Raw genomic sequence first — 15,018 nt, forward strand, 5'->3', positions numbered from 1 at the left:
GAACTGGGTATTTCTGCTTCCCTTTTTGTCCAAATAAGGGGCAGGGTGGTGTGTGTGGGAGAAGGCTCAAGGCCGGCAGAAGCAGGAAGATCTTCTAGCAGCACCAGCACGTCCTGTGGGCTGCGTGCCGGTGCCAGATTGGGGGGGCCTTTGTGAGTGGGGGGGAGCGATGCCGGTTATCAGCGGGGGGGGGGGGGGTGCTCGCAAATCGAGTCAACACTCGGTTTGCGAGACACACTTTGCGAGAATGTTTTGCTCGTCTTGCAAATCACTCGCAAACCAGGTTACTTGCAAACCAAGGTTTGACTGTATTTGATTTATACAAGAACTAAGAAAATGACCACATAAAATGGTGGCAGAACTTGATGAATTTGAACATCAACCTGCTATAGTTGTTGATTAAAGGAAATGGTTTCAGCCAATTGTATCAGTTAAATTAATCCTAAGTGCCATGGTGAAATTTTTAGGAACCCTGGCAGTCTGGTACCCAAGATTTATTAAATTCTGTGCTCTAGTATAATCCAGCAAATTTTTGTTGTTTTTTTTTTTAAAGTATATGTAAGGGTTTTGATCAGAGGCTTAGAAAAATTGAAGCTTATTTTCTGCTTTTTATTACAGATCACCAGATTCTGAATTACAGGTTTCCATTTTAAACTTTAATCTTGTTTTTCACAGATACATCCTTTCTGGAGCTAAAAAAAATGATTGAGTGACAGACAACTTCTATCCTAAGGTAAGGGTTATGATCAGCATTCCTTTTTTTATTTGAATTTATATTTATCGCTACCATAAAAGTGAACCAGAAAGTTAGATAATGTCATAATGATCAGCATTTTAATTCTGCAGATTGGTCCAGGGGTTAGAGCCATAGGCTAAGAACCAAGGAAACCAGGGTTCAAACTATCTCCAAGATCTTCCTTGGCTTTAAGTAAGACACTCCTCTTTTTCTCAGATACTGGCTTAAATTGTGACTGGAGCTTACAGGACATGCAAGCAATTTCAAGCATTAGGTCAACATTTAGACACAAGGGCTAAGAAGTCAATAATCGAAAAATCATGCCTAGAACTATAGTTTTTATTGCTTTTCAATAACATCGCATTGGGTAAAGCTCTTCATAAAGGCGATTAATAAAGCCAAATAAATAAATAGCTGTGTGTGTGTGTGTGTGTGTGAAGGTTCTCCCTGGTTGGCCCTGCTGCTCTGGCCTTCCCCAGATGGTATTTCCTAGGTTTCTAGATACCTCTTGGTGAGCCCTAGAACTTTATGGGTACACACAGTATTACTAACATGAAACAGAATGGCAGACTTGGCCTTTTTAAAATATTCTTATTACTGGTTGTACCAACCACTTTCACAGAAGGGCTATGAAATACCACTCTTCAAGCCCCAATCAAAAGTTTTTTATATTGGCTTTGGTCAAAGGAGTATAGATTGGTAGAAGCTAAAAGCCTACTGGGTTCTATCACCATACTGGAGGAACCTGGGAGACATGTACAGATGAGCTACATCATTCGTGTAATATATTACAAGGGCCCAGCTTTTTAACTATAACTTTCTTGTGTGTGCAATTGTCCCCTTTTTTGCTTTGCCCACTTGTTGTTTGATGTACTATGAGTGGCCAACACAGAGGGGTAAAGCATTCATCTCTCTTAAACCCAGAATTGAGATCTTAATCTATTTTGGATCCTGTCGGGAGAAATATTAACAGCAGGGCAGCTACCGTATATTCTTATATATAAGTGGGACTAAAATTGGTCAAAAATGCTGTGACCCCCTATATAAGTTTGAGGCTGTGTCTCATATTGCTCCCAATCTCTCCCGCTTCTTCAGCAACTCCCCTGCCTATCCCAAATGCACCTCCCCACCTTTCCCATAGCCCTTAGCGTCACAGATATCAACAGGGTAACAGACGGAAAGCCAGAAGGAAACAGCTAAATCATCAGATTTCAGTAAGTAAGGATTACGTATTTATCCCTCACTCTAAACTTTGGCAAATCACAAACCCTTCCTATCCAAGAAGGGTTTAGGCGGGGAAAAAAAAGCTTTCGGTTTCCCCAGCTCTCAACACATCTCAGCTAAAATTCCTCTTCAACCCACTGCTTGAGCCATCAGCCAATCTAAAGGTCTCCAGATAAGTATGCACACTTCCCTGCAAGCATGGCCGCCTCTGTATACATTCTCGGAATACATTTTAAACCAGCCAGAACAATCACTATTTGTTTTTCATTCCCCAGTCTCACTTGTACACCTCTACAAACCTCTTCTCTTAAATTTGACCACTGTTCAAGCTCACCCCAAATGAAGAGTTCTTCCCACACCAGCAATATATATAGCACTAGTTGTAACTTCTCAAGCAATTTTAGTATAACCAGTCTGTTTACTGGTCTTGCATGAAGCTAGCGGTAGCACTGATGAGAGAGTCTTATTTATGGGTCAATCTTGGTTTATGGATTGGATTTTGAAGTCAAAATATCTCAATATATAGATGAATATATACAGTACTCATAAAAGATGTGTATCATTCAAAATGATATAAGCAATATTCTAACTGATTACATTTTAAGAAACGGTTAAAAAAACCAGTTTGTTAAAGCATTTCTGTGATGTGTTTGGTTGATTTTAGTATAGAAGAACTTACCCCCCTCTTTTTTAGCGCTGGCCGCGGTGGTAACAGCTCATAGGAATTCTATGAGCGTCAGAGCTGTTACCGCCGCAGCTGGTGCTTAAAACTGCATTATGGTTTTGTAAAAGGGGGGGGTCAATTATGAGTGAAGATTTTGATTTTTATATTTTGGATGTTGATTTTGTGTGTGTTAATTTTGTAAACAGTCTAGTATTTTGGCGGCATATGCATTTTTAAATGAATAACAAATGTCTTAATTTTTAGAAATGTAGAAAATATGGGCAATAATATGGGGAAAAAATACAAGCTGTGTAACTGTTAACATCCTTTAAAGTAGTCTCACAGGTTGTCTTGTCAACTTCGTGAGGGACACAATATTGCAAGTCATTTCTGTAGTTTGACCTGCCATCGTGCAGTACAGGAGAAACGTCCAGAACTGTTGCACAATGCCATACTCCTACAAGACAATGCTTTGAAGGATGGTAACAGTTATACAATCAACTTGGTTTAGTGAAATAGCTAACATTTATTATTTGTTTGTTAAAAACGATGATTTCAAATGTCATAATTTTTTGCTTCTTCCCTTCCAGAGACTGCTGCACTCATCTAGTGGCAACATTAAGAAGTACATATCATGCACTTTCAAATGTATATATTAGATTTCCAGTGTTGATGCATTTTTTAAGAGAAAAAAAAAATAGTTGCCATGACTTATGAATCAACTGTCGTATATGTGTAATATTGTATACTCTGACAGTTACCCCTGATGCAGACATGTACCAAAACCATTTTGAGTGCTATAATATATCATCATTTATATGGTTTTGAATAATGAGGAAAGTGATTTAATTTGTTTTATCTAATTATACATACGTAATTGGCCCTGGTAGTAGGCCTACAATGACTTTTTTTTGCTCCTGTGGTGATGTCTCATATTACAAGACTAAATTGCCCAGTTGAGCTTTTTCCAACTTTACATTGATTGATTATTCCTGTTACAAGTAGATACATTATCTGAGGGCAATTGTTAAATTACGCGATAACTAGAACAGTGCTAGTGAAATGCAACATATGTACTTGTACATTGCTTATTGGATAGTTCATCCATGCACAGTGTAGTGCTCAGTCTTTATTCAAGTGGAAGCCATAAAGTCAGAACATGGCCGCCGCATTGCAAGATTGCACCATCTAAGAACAATGTGCAGTAGTGCACTTTCTTTGGGTAGAGGGAATGAAACCTGTGGAAATTCACCATTGGATATTGACTCAGTATGGATGTAGCACCATAAATCAATAAAAGGTTTATGAGTGGATAAAAAGGTTTAAAGTGGGAACATCATGTGTAACCAATGAAGGTCATTCTGGTCTACCATCAATATCACGCACATGAGCACGTTGACAGGGCCGATGCCTTGATTAGAGAAGACTGATGGATAACTGTCTCAATTGGGTGTAAATTTGGATATCAGCTATGGATCTGCATTTGTCATAATGCGTGATGACTTGGGATACAGGAAAGTCTGCGCATGATGGGTTCCTAAACATTTACTGATCTGCGCAAGCAACAGCGTATGGAGGTTGTGACTCAGTTCCTGAGACGTATGAAGAAGATCCAAGTATTCTGGACAGAATCGTCACTGGTGACGTGACATGGGCGCATGATGAAGTAAAGGAAGCAGTGCTTGCCTGGCTTTGGGAATAACCAAAAAACTTCTCTGCAGAAATGCAGAAATTAGTTGAATGATAAGAACGTAAGAATAGCCTCACTGGGTCAGACCAATGGTCCATTAAGCTCAGTAGCCCGTTCTCACGGTAGCCAATCCAGATCATTAGTACCTGGCCAAAACCCAAGGAGAAAACTAAGATGAGGACTGGGGTTTACAGAGCAAAGAAAACCCCATGCCTCCAGCCTCCCCATTGGGAAATTGAACCCCGGTCTCCTGTGTGACAAGCAGGGATACTCGCCACTATACTAACGAGGATAATAAAATATGTGCTAGGATTTGGACCTATGACCTCTGGAAGATGGGAACAGGGCTTTTATCCATTCAGCCACAATAAATGTGTCATCTTGCATGGGAACTATGTGGAAAAGTAATATGTTCAATTGTTCACAGTTACTTCTATTAAAGCCGTTAAATGTATTCTGCCTTTACTTTTTGATTTATCCTCGTATACAGTGTATAGCAAAGTATATGTATGTTCTAGACAAATTTAATGTTTAGTCCAGTTTAGCTAAGAGCTGCACTGTTGGACCTTTTCTAGTTAAGATGCAGGATACTCTTGTGTTTATCATCCAGATCCTTTGAGACAGGCTTCGTGCTGAAACAGCTAGCTTAATCTGTTAGCCACAGTATATCATTTCAAAGTTAATGGTGCTATATATTGGGTATAAATTTGTGAGCCAATCAGTTTCCTGTTTTAATGTATTAATAAAAAGAATTTAGATAAAGTCTTGTGCCGATTGCTTTTTCTTTTTGATTTATATGGTCATATTGGATATCAGTCAGCTAAAAACTACAAGACAACATCCTTCTAAAGTCTGGAACCAGGATATGATTTCATGGGTACCACAAGCTTCTGAGCACTATCCTAATATTTCTGCAGCTATGACTCAATTCACATGGCCATGGAAAGCACACAACGCCTGGGACATCTTATGAAGCGCCTGCCCAGGTCATGACCCCAAACATGGGTTTTGTAAGACCTTTTGAGAAGATCTGTTTAGAATGGATTTTGCAGGTTAATAAAGCAATAATATACAGCAGTTGTAGAGCTACTGATTGAACAGTTGCTGAGTACTACGGTGAAATATTTTTAAAAGGCTATGATGACCTTTGCTGGCAACTATATATGGATAACGTGGCTGAGGAAATGGATCTCCCCACCTCTACCTAGAAACAGAGAAAATGATGGCAGATATAGACCATATGACTTAGATTGGGGCTTCCCAAATGGTTGTGACCCCAAATGGGATCATGACCCAATCCAGAAATACATAAGCATGTCATTTTGACACACCTTGGTAGAGTCACTAGCATTGCTGTGGCCCAACAGTTTGATAAGCTCTGACCTATCCAGAATGCCTATCCATATCTATCTACTGTCCCTGTACTTATCTCAAGCTTCCTTGAATTGTCTGGCTTCACTACCCTGTCCAAGAAGTATTTCCTTAGTGCTCAGACTCAAAATGCAGCAGCTAAACTAGTCAATAATTGACTATGGGGCTCATTTAAAAAAATATATACCATATATATCTAAAAAGTGATATAAAGGGGAAGATGGACATTTTTCTCACCAAACCCTCCAATTTGTATTTTCAAAACCCATTTTCTAGATGGATTTCTATGGTGGCTGTCTGTAATATGTCTAAATCTCAAGGATGCATGTCAGGCGGGATTAGGGTGGGCTTATGATTTGGAATTTTTTTTGCAATAATCGAACATTTTGAACCAAATTTTTTTCTTGGTTGTTCCTTCTCTACACTTAGGTGCGCCTTGTGGTCAGGTGCGTCTTATAGACCAAAAATACAGTAAATGATACCTGCAGGCATAATGGCTATTGGTGTGGTGTACAGTTGGGTCCAATAGGTTTGGAGTGGGTTTTTGAGGGCTTGCTATACCATTTGGACCTTGGCCCAACAAATATTTTGCCCAACACAGTATCAGCATTTGGAGAGCTTGTGAGAAGAGCTAGAGACTGGTTTGTTTGACCACACCAACCATAAAGGCAATCTATTGTTCCTGCAGTTAGCACCCCCACCCCCAACACACACACATATCTAAATTTACTTGTAGAAATCTCTTTTATCTGTTGATACAAAAAACTACTTCTATTTGTACATTTATATGTCTAAAGAGCACTCCTTTGGTATAATGACTTGAAAATTGCAATGCTTAAGAGCTGGGTGTCTATGTTGAGCTTGGTAGCAAAAGCACTTTGTAATGTCATGTTTGTCTCTCATTGTATTGAAAGGGGCGTGTAAGCTGCCATCATTGCTTCCACTGCAGGGCACAAGATGAAGTACTCAGTGGCTGGGGTATATAATTCTGAAGCCAATAATACTGTCCTGTCACTGCTTGGCGTGAGTGAGGCAAAGATATAATTAACAAAGATTTGTTCAATAAAGAAACGCAATGCTTGTACAAAAGTCAGTGACTACAGAGCTGGTTTACCGACTGCAAAGATAAATACAGTGTTCTCAGGTAGGATATACAGAGCTGTCACTAAGATAATGCCTAAAGGAGATGGCTAAAATTCAGCAGCATATACACACATGAATGCCAATATTCTAGTCATTTACATACATATGTGGAAACATTTTGTATAAATGGCAATATGAATAATTTGACTGTAGTATTCTGTATGTATGCACAGTGGTGATTAAGGCCTTGTCCCCTTATCACCTTTTATCTATTTCCCAAGGCTTGAAGGTAAGTAGCTCGAACAGAGTTTACATAGGGTTACCAGAATTTAAGACTAAAATCTGGACATGTGGCCCCACCCCCTTCCCGCCCAGATCCACCTAGCCCTGCCCTGTTCCACCCAAGTCACGCCCTATTCTGCCCCAACCCCACCCCAAACCTCTTTTCCTCAAGCTCAGAGCCATATTTGGAGGGCCTCCAAGCATGTGCAGGTGTGACGCGATTATGCCTTCCAGATGTGGTTCTGAGTTCAAAGCTTTTCAAAATCCGGCAGAGTGCCGGGTTTCGAAAAGCTATCTGGACTCCTGGACAGTCCTCTAAAAAGAGGACATGTCCGAGTAAATTTGGATGTCTGGTAGCCTTAGGTTTACAGCTCTGCGTGAAAAGGGAACCAATGCCACAATCCTCCCTCTGAGCCTCTCCCAAGTTCCCGTACTTTTATTTTCAAGATCAGCAGGAGGGATGCCCAATCCCTCCTGCCTTGGCTGCTGCTGCCTGGACTCCCTCAACACTCTGCTGCCTGACCCCCTCAAGACCAATGAGAGATGCCCAATCCCTCCTGCCAGCAGGCCCACCTCTTCAAAATGGCAGACCTTCCAGTGCATTGACTCAGGCACCTAAAGCCCCTCCCGTGACTTTCATCTACTGCTATATGTGCCCTAATCTGATCTTACTTTATGCTCTGAAATGCAACCTAAAATACTAATGTAGACTAAAACACTTTTTATATAAAAACCCTAACGGACTCTAAAGGCTATACTGTTGCTTAAACTGACTTTGCTGAAAAAGCAGAGTACTGAACTAAAATATAACAGAGAAGCACAATGAAATCTACTGAAGCCCAAGTTTTACCTTTTTCCAAGTTTCAATGCCAGCAGGTAAGATATTCCAATGGAGTTTTTCTTCTTCTAGCAGATCCTCACTCAACACCTCTTTAGGACAAGGAGCAGTTGAGGTCTGGGTTACCTTTTGGGGCTAGATTCACTAAGGGCACCGATCATGTCCCGACCACTTTGCGACCCAATTGTTCCCCGACCTGATTCAGTAACCTTGGTGCCGAGTAACCTCCGATCCATTCCGCACATGCACATAAAGGGGAACGGCATGCAGATGTAGGTAGGCAGCGATTCACTAAAATCTGGAACACCGACTGGGCTGGCCGATCAACAAAACAAGCAACTGCTGGGCACCAATCGCTCACTTGCTTTCCAACTGCTTCTCCTGCTCTCTGCCTGGATTTGCCTGCTCTCCTGCCCTAACTACTCTCGCAGTTCTGCTTTCTGCCCCGAATCTCCTCTTGCCACCCTGACTCACCGCCCTGCTCTCGCCCTGTATCTCCTCCTCTTGCTGCCCTGCTCTCGCCCTAACTCTCCTCTCACCACACTGACTCTCCTGCCCTTCCCCACAGTGCGAGCCTGTGGTTTTAACCTGCAGGTTTAAAGCGGGTTAAAACCACAGGCTCGCAAAGTATTAAGTTTTTTTTACAAAAATTTCCAGCTCTGCCAGGCACGGAGGACCAGCACATGCGCAGACCATCTACAGGCAAAGAAGATGGTCTGCGCATGGGTCGGGATCGCTGGAGAGCAATCTGTACGGTTGGTTGGGAGAGTGATTCCGATTGCCCTCATTTGCATGAGGGTGCTTCATGAATAAGCCCCCCGGCCACGGATCGGATCCGTGGCCTTAGTGAATCTAGCCCTTTGTTAGCTGTACTTAGAAGTGGAAATGATGTCAGCTACACCTCCTGGATGAGTCACCCTGCACTGACCCTGACCTTTTGAATTTTCACTTTAATCAGGCACTATTGTTTAACTGAAAGTCAACTAAACAAAACAGCAATTTCTAAGTGCCTAACTGAAATGGCCTTTGCAAAAACTATGCTCTGTAGGGCTACTTTTTTCCAGCTCTATTTTAAACTAAAGTTAAACACTAAACAAAGGCTTTCCTGAATTACTTTCTGTGCCCTATTCTGAACATACGCTATGCTCTGAAATGCAACCTAAAATACTAATCTAGTCTAAAGCATGTTTTATATAAAAACCCTAACGGAGACTCTCTAAAGGCTACACTGTTGCCTAAATTGACTTTGCTGAAAAAGCAGAATACTGAACTAAAATGTAAAAGAGAAGGAAAATGAAATAACCTACTGAAGCCCAAGTATTACCTTTGCCCAAGTTTGAATGTCAGCAGGTAAGATATTCCAATGGAGTTTTTCTTCCCTTTAGCAGAGCCTTACTTAGCACCTCTTCAGGATAAGCAGCATAAATTCTGTTTTACTCTTTTGGGATCTTGCCAGTTACTTGTGGCCTAGCTTGGCCACTGTTGTAAACAGGATACTTCGGTCTGTCCCAGTATGGCACCTTTTATATGTTCTTATATAAATTATGGTTTACCATATGGCTCCAGAAAAAGGAGGATGGATTGAGACATCCGGGTTTTTCTTCCATTGGTTTCAATAGAAGTAAAGCTCAGATGTCTCTCTCTGCCCTCCTTACTTCCATTGCTTTCAATAGAAGTAAAACCTGGATGTCTCAATCCGTCCTCCTTTTTCTGGAGCCATATGGTAACCCTATATATACTATGGCTGATTAGAACTGATATTCAGTGGCACGGCATAAGCCTCTCCTGCCCAGTTAAACCCTTTTGAATATTAACTCCCTTTATTTCTAAACTAGTATTTTAGCCCGTTACATTAACGGGTGCTAGAATATATGTCTGTCTGTCTTTATTTCCGTCTCTCTCTCTCTCTCTCTCTCTGTTCTGCTGTCTTTCTTTCTGTCTGTCTCTCTCCCTGGCCCCCTTTGTCCGTCTGTCTTTTTGTGTCTTTCTTCTTTTCTTTCTGTCTCCCTTCCTCCCGCTGGTCGTAGAATATATGTCTGTCTTTCTGTCTCTCTCCCTGCCCCTGTCCCTGTGTCTTTCTTCCTATCTCCTTCCCTACTTCCCTGTCCAGCAGCCGCAGCATTCCCTCTCCCTCCATTTACCGTGAGAGGAGCCTGCATGGACCTAACAGCCCGAGCCCCCAGCAGTGTAACTTCCCGGTGACTCCTCTCGCGATCGCCGCCTTCTCCGACGCAGGAGTGGCTCGTGAGAGGAGCCGCTGCAGCATCTTTGAAGTTAAAAAAGCCTAAGCTTCGCATGTGCACTCCCACCGCGTGTTCTGTTTTCCGTGCGCTGTAGGGCACCGCAGGTAGGAGTGCGCATGCACTCGAATCTCTCTCTCTCTTCAAGGCGGATGTCGGCCGCGGCCTGCAGTGCCCTACAGCGCACGGAAAACAGAACATGCGGTGGGAGTGCGCATGCGCGGCTTAGGCTTTTATTATATTATAGATTTATAAAATTCAGTAGTAACCCTTCCTTTTACAAAGCTGCAGTAGTGGCTACTGCACAACACATGCTCCGATGCCCATTAAATCCCTATGGGTGTCAAAGTGATTACCGTTGCAGCAGCTGCTACCATGGCTTTGTTAAAGGAACCCTAAATGAGGATGCATTCCAACCTCTGTTCTGTTTTCTTCTGATTCCTAAAAGTTGTGTACAGGTTTCTGTTGTACTTTGTTAAAAAGCAATAAAAATACTAGGACTAAAAAAAGAGGATCGGCTTGTACTGAAATGTGAAGTGGACTCATAAAACTTCTAGGCATGTCCTTAATAACCCGATTCTTGTACATATCTCTCAATCTCATTCCATAGAGTAGGGTATTTCTGGGACAAGCTACTACTACTACTAATCATTTCTATAACGCTACTAGACATATACAGCGCTGTACATCAAAACACAGACGAGACAGTCCCTTCTGAAAAGGGCTTACAATCTAGTCAAGACAGACAAATTGGACAAGAAGGTGCATCAATTCACTGTGCTCAGGTGGGGGAATTACAGAGGAAATTATAAGATAGATATTGGTGCTTAGAAGGTGGGTTGGAGTTTGGCATGGAAAGTGGGCTTTGAGTCTGGAATCGTATTTGAATACTGCCAGCGATGCAGCCTGACATATCGAGTCAGTTTGTTCCAGGCATACGGTGCAGCAAGGTAGAAGGGACAGAGTCTAGAGCTGGCTGTAGAGGAGAAGGGTACAGATAAGAGAGATTTATCCAATGAGTGGAGTGCCCGATGGGGAGTGAGGAGAGATACTGAGGAGCTGCAGAGTGAATTCACTTGTAGGTCATTAAAAGGAGTTTGAACTGTATGTGGAGATGGATGAGAGCCAATGAAGTGACTTGAGGAGAGGGATAATGTGGGCATAGCAACATTAGCGAAATATGATGCATGCAGCAGAGTTCTGAACAGATTGAAGGGGAGAGAAATGGTTTAGTGGCAGGCCAGTGAGAAGCAGGTTGCAGTAGGCTAGGTAAGAGGTGATGAGGGTATGGATAAGGGTCTTGAGAGTGTGCTCGGAAAGAAAGGATCTGATTTTAGCAATATTGTAGAGAAAGAAACAACAGATTTTGTCAGTCTGTTGGATTTGTGAAGAGAAAGAGAGAGATGAGTCAAAGATTACCCCCAAGGTTGCAAGCCAACAAGACAGGGAGGATGAAGGTGCTGTTCACAGAAATAGAGAACATGGGAAGAGGAGAGACAGGTTTAGGTGGAAAGATAAGAGCTCAGTGTTACTCATGTTTAATTTTAGATGGTTGCAAGCCATCCAGGTAGCAATATCAGACAAGCAGAGTGAAGCCTGGGACTGAATGTTTGTCGATTTCAGGTATAGAGAGATAGATCTGTGAGTTGTCGGCATAGAGGTGATACTGAAAACCATGGGAGGAGATTAGAGCACCAAAGAAGTAAGTATAGATGGTAAAAAGAAGTAGGCCCAGGACAGAGCCCTGAGGTACACTGACCAACAGCAGGATGGTGGTGGAGGAGGATCCACCACAGCATATGCTAAAGGTGCGATGGGAAAGATAGTAAGAAAACCACATGATAACAGGGCCCTGAAATCCAAGCAAGGGCAGCATGTGTCAAAAGCTGAGAATAGGTCAAGAAGGATGAGGATGGAGTAGAAGCATTTGGATTTGGCCAGGAGCCAGCCATTGGAGACTTTTATAAGGGCAGTTTTCTGTAGATTGAAGAAGGTGAAAGCCAGTTTGAAGTGAGTCAAGGATAGTTTGAGATGAAAGAAAGACAATAATTGTGAACAGCACATTCAAGTTGCTTGGATAAGAAGGGGAGGAGGGAGACAGGATGATAGCTGGAAGTGAGGGTTTTTTTTTAAGAATTGTGTAATGACATGATTGAAGGCATCAGGCACAGTTGTGGTGGAGAGTGATAGAGGATATAGCAGATAGAGGGGTGACAATAGGAGAGATGGTGGTAAATAGATTCATCTACTGGCTTTAGTGAAGGAATCTGTCCTGTGACAGAAGCCACAAGTTGTTCTTATGAAGGTCGATATTCAAAGCTTAAATTGCTATCCCTATGAGAAAAGGCTAAAGCAGCTAGGATCCTTCAGCCTGGAGAAGAGACAGCTCAGGAAAGATGAGAGAGGTCTATAAAATACTGAGTGGAGTGGAGCAGGTAGATGCGAGTTGCTTGTTTACTCTTTCCAAAATACTAGGACTAGGGGGCATTTATTGAAACTAAGTAGTAGATTTAAAACAAACGGGAGAAAATATTTCTTCATTCAGCATGTAATTAAATTCTGGAATTTGTTGCCAGAGAATGTGGTGAAAGCAGTTAGCATAGCAGTGTTTAAAAAAAAAAAAAAGTTTTGGATAACTTCTTAAAAGAGAAGTCTATAAGCCATCAGTAAGATGAATATGAGGAAATCCATTGCTTATTCCTAGGATATGCAGTAGAGAATGGCACGGGGAAAAAATCTGTCCCCGTCCCACCATCCTCTCCGCCGTTCCCTTCACCGCCCCGTCACCGTCACCGCCATCCCTTTCACCACCACTGCCATCCCATTCACCGCCCCGTCACCGCAGCATGTATAAAAGCCTCAAACAGGTATGGTTTTATATACTTATCTTTATTAACGTATTCCCATGGGTTACATACTGAACATGTGCTGGATTCCTCCATTTTTGCAGCACATGTTCAGGAATAGGATTCAGTAACCCATGGGAATGGACACAGCACACTACTACACTAGTACTCAGATTAAAAAAAAAAAAAAAGAACCAGCTCCCAGCTCAGCCAGACTCCCGTATCCAACCGGTCAAAGAATCCCACTCAGATAAAAAAAAAAAAAAAAGAACCAGCTCCCAGCTCAGCCAGACTCCCGTATCCAACCGGTCAAAGAATCCCACTCAGATAAAAAAAAAAAAAAAAAAGAACCAGCTCCCAGCTCAGCCAGACTCCCGTATCCAACCGGTCAAAGAATCCCACTCAGATAAAAAAAAAAAAAAAAAAAGAACCAGCTCCCAGCTCAGCCAGACTCCCGTATCCAACCGGTCAAAGAATCCCACTCAGATAAAAAAAAAAAAAAAAAAGAACCAGCTCCCAGCTCAGCCAGACTCCCGTCTCCAACTGGTCAAAGAATCCCCCACCCCTGCCGCCGCCGCCGCCGCTGCCAACCCTGGGCAGGCAAGTAGTAGGAAAGTGTGCACCTTACCTCTACTTGTAGCGCCAAAGTTTTCAATGAAATTTCAGCTCCTCCAAGTCTGCAGCAGTGACTCCTCTCCAATCCAGGCAGCGACTCCAAAAAAAAATCCTGGGCTTGTCTCTCAGCTCTGAAATCCCCCGATTTCCAATCGCTACTGCAACCCATTAAATATCATGTGTGGCAGTAGCAATTGGTCCCCTTCTTGAGCAGGAAAGAGCTGACTAATGAGGAGCCAGAATATTGAAGGGGGCGGAGTCAGGCAACATGCAAGTCGGGTGGAGAGAGACGAGTTGGAGGAGACCACATGGCCGACAAGCATGGCCGCCGGAAAAAAATCAGACACCCATCCCGAAGTGAACCGAACACACGGTGAAGACCCGGTAAATCGCGGTATGTAGAAGGGGATACATTTGCCTGCGGGGACAAATCTTTTCACCGTTTTTGCGGGCGGTGAAAACTTTTGTCCCCGTGTCTGCAGTGATTTGGCTATGGAGTCTCCATAGCCCGCAGCCACGCCGCGGTTCCCCGCGGGGATCGCTCCCCGTGTCATTCTCTAATATGCAGTATAAAATATGTTTTATGTTTGGGATGTTGCCAGGTGCTTGTGATCTGGGTTGGCCACTGTAGGAAACAGGATATTTGGCTTGAAGGACATATGGTCTGTATGACAGTTGTTATGTGCTTATGATTTATTTTGGTATTGCACAATATTATTTACTACAATTTGGAACTGGAGAAGCACTTTAACAAACGTATTTTCAATGCATTTTCAATAAAAAGGACTCAGTGAAAGATAAATTTTTCAGTCACTCTAGAATAGGGGTGGGCAACTCTGGTCCTTGAGGGCTGGAATCCAGTCGGGTTTTCCCCAATGAATATGCATTAAAGGCAGTGCATGCAAATAGATCTCATTGGGGAAATCCTGAAAACCCGACTGGATTCCGGCCCTTGAGGACCGGAGTTGCCCACCCGTGCTCTAGAAGGACCCTTTTTATATTGGGTAACAGTTTGTGTGAAAAGTGTTTCTGAGGTTATCATTTTTCACAGGCACATGTCCTTTATCTCAGGGGTAGGGAACTCCAGTCCTCGAGAGCCGTATTCCAGTCGGGTTTTCAGGATTTCCCCAATGAATATGCATTGAAAGCAGTGCATGCACATAGATCTCATGCATATTCATTGGAGAAATCCTGAAAACCCGACTGGAATACGGCTCTCGAGGACCGGAGTTCCCTACCCCTGCTTTATCTGAAATCCCTGGGATCAGTCATATTTTGGTTTTTGAAACTTTTCAGATTTTGGAATGGTAATGTTAAATCAGAAAAAGACAGACCATAAAACCATAAAATTACCACCAGACTTTTATTAATTTCAAAATAGGCAAACATTAAACTCTTCAAAACTTCAAGCACTTCAAACACAAACATG

At 42.5% G+C, this 15,018-nt stretch overlaps 1 non-coding gene across 1 annotated transcript; it reads left to right on the forward strand.

The window, feature by feature from the left end:
- Nucleotides 1-1,586: 1,586 nt before the first annotated feature.
- On the forward strand, nt 1,587-1,705 carry LOC117352844. The gene has a single exon (XR_004537895.1). It is a non-coding gene; the product is annotated as a small nucleolar RNA SNORA26 (small nucleolar RNA).
- The last annotated feature ends 13,313 nt before the right edge of the window (nt 1,706-15,018 follow it).

This window comes from Geotrypetes seraphini, chromosome 1, assembly GCF_902459505.1.
Source record: "Geotrypetes seraphini chromosome 1, aGeoSer1.1, whole genome shotgun sequence".
Classification (NCBI taxonomy): Eukaryota; Metazoa; Chordata; class Amphibia; order Gymnophiona; family Dermophiidae; genus Geotrypetes; species Geotrypetes seraphini.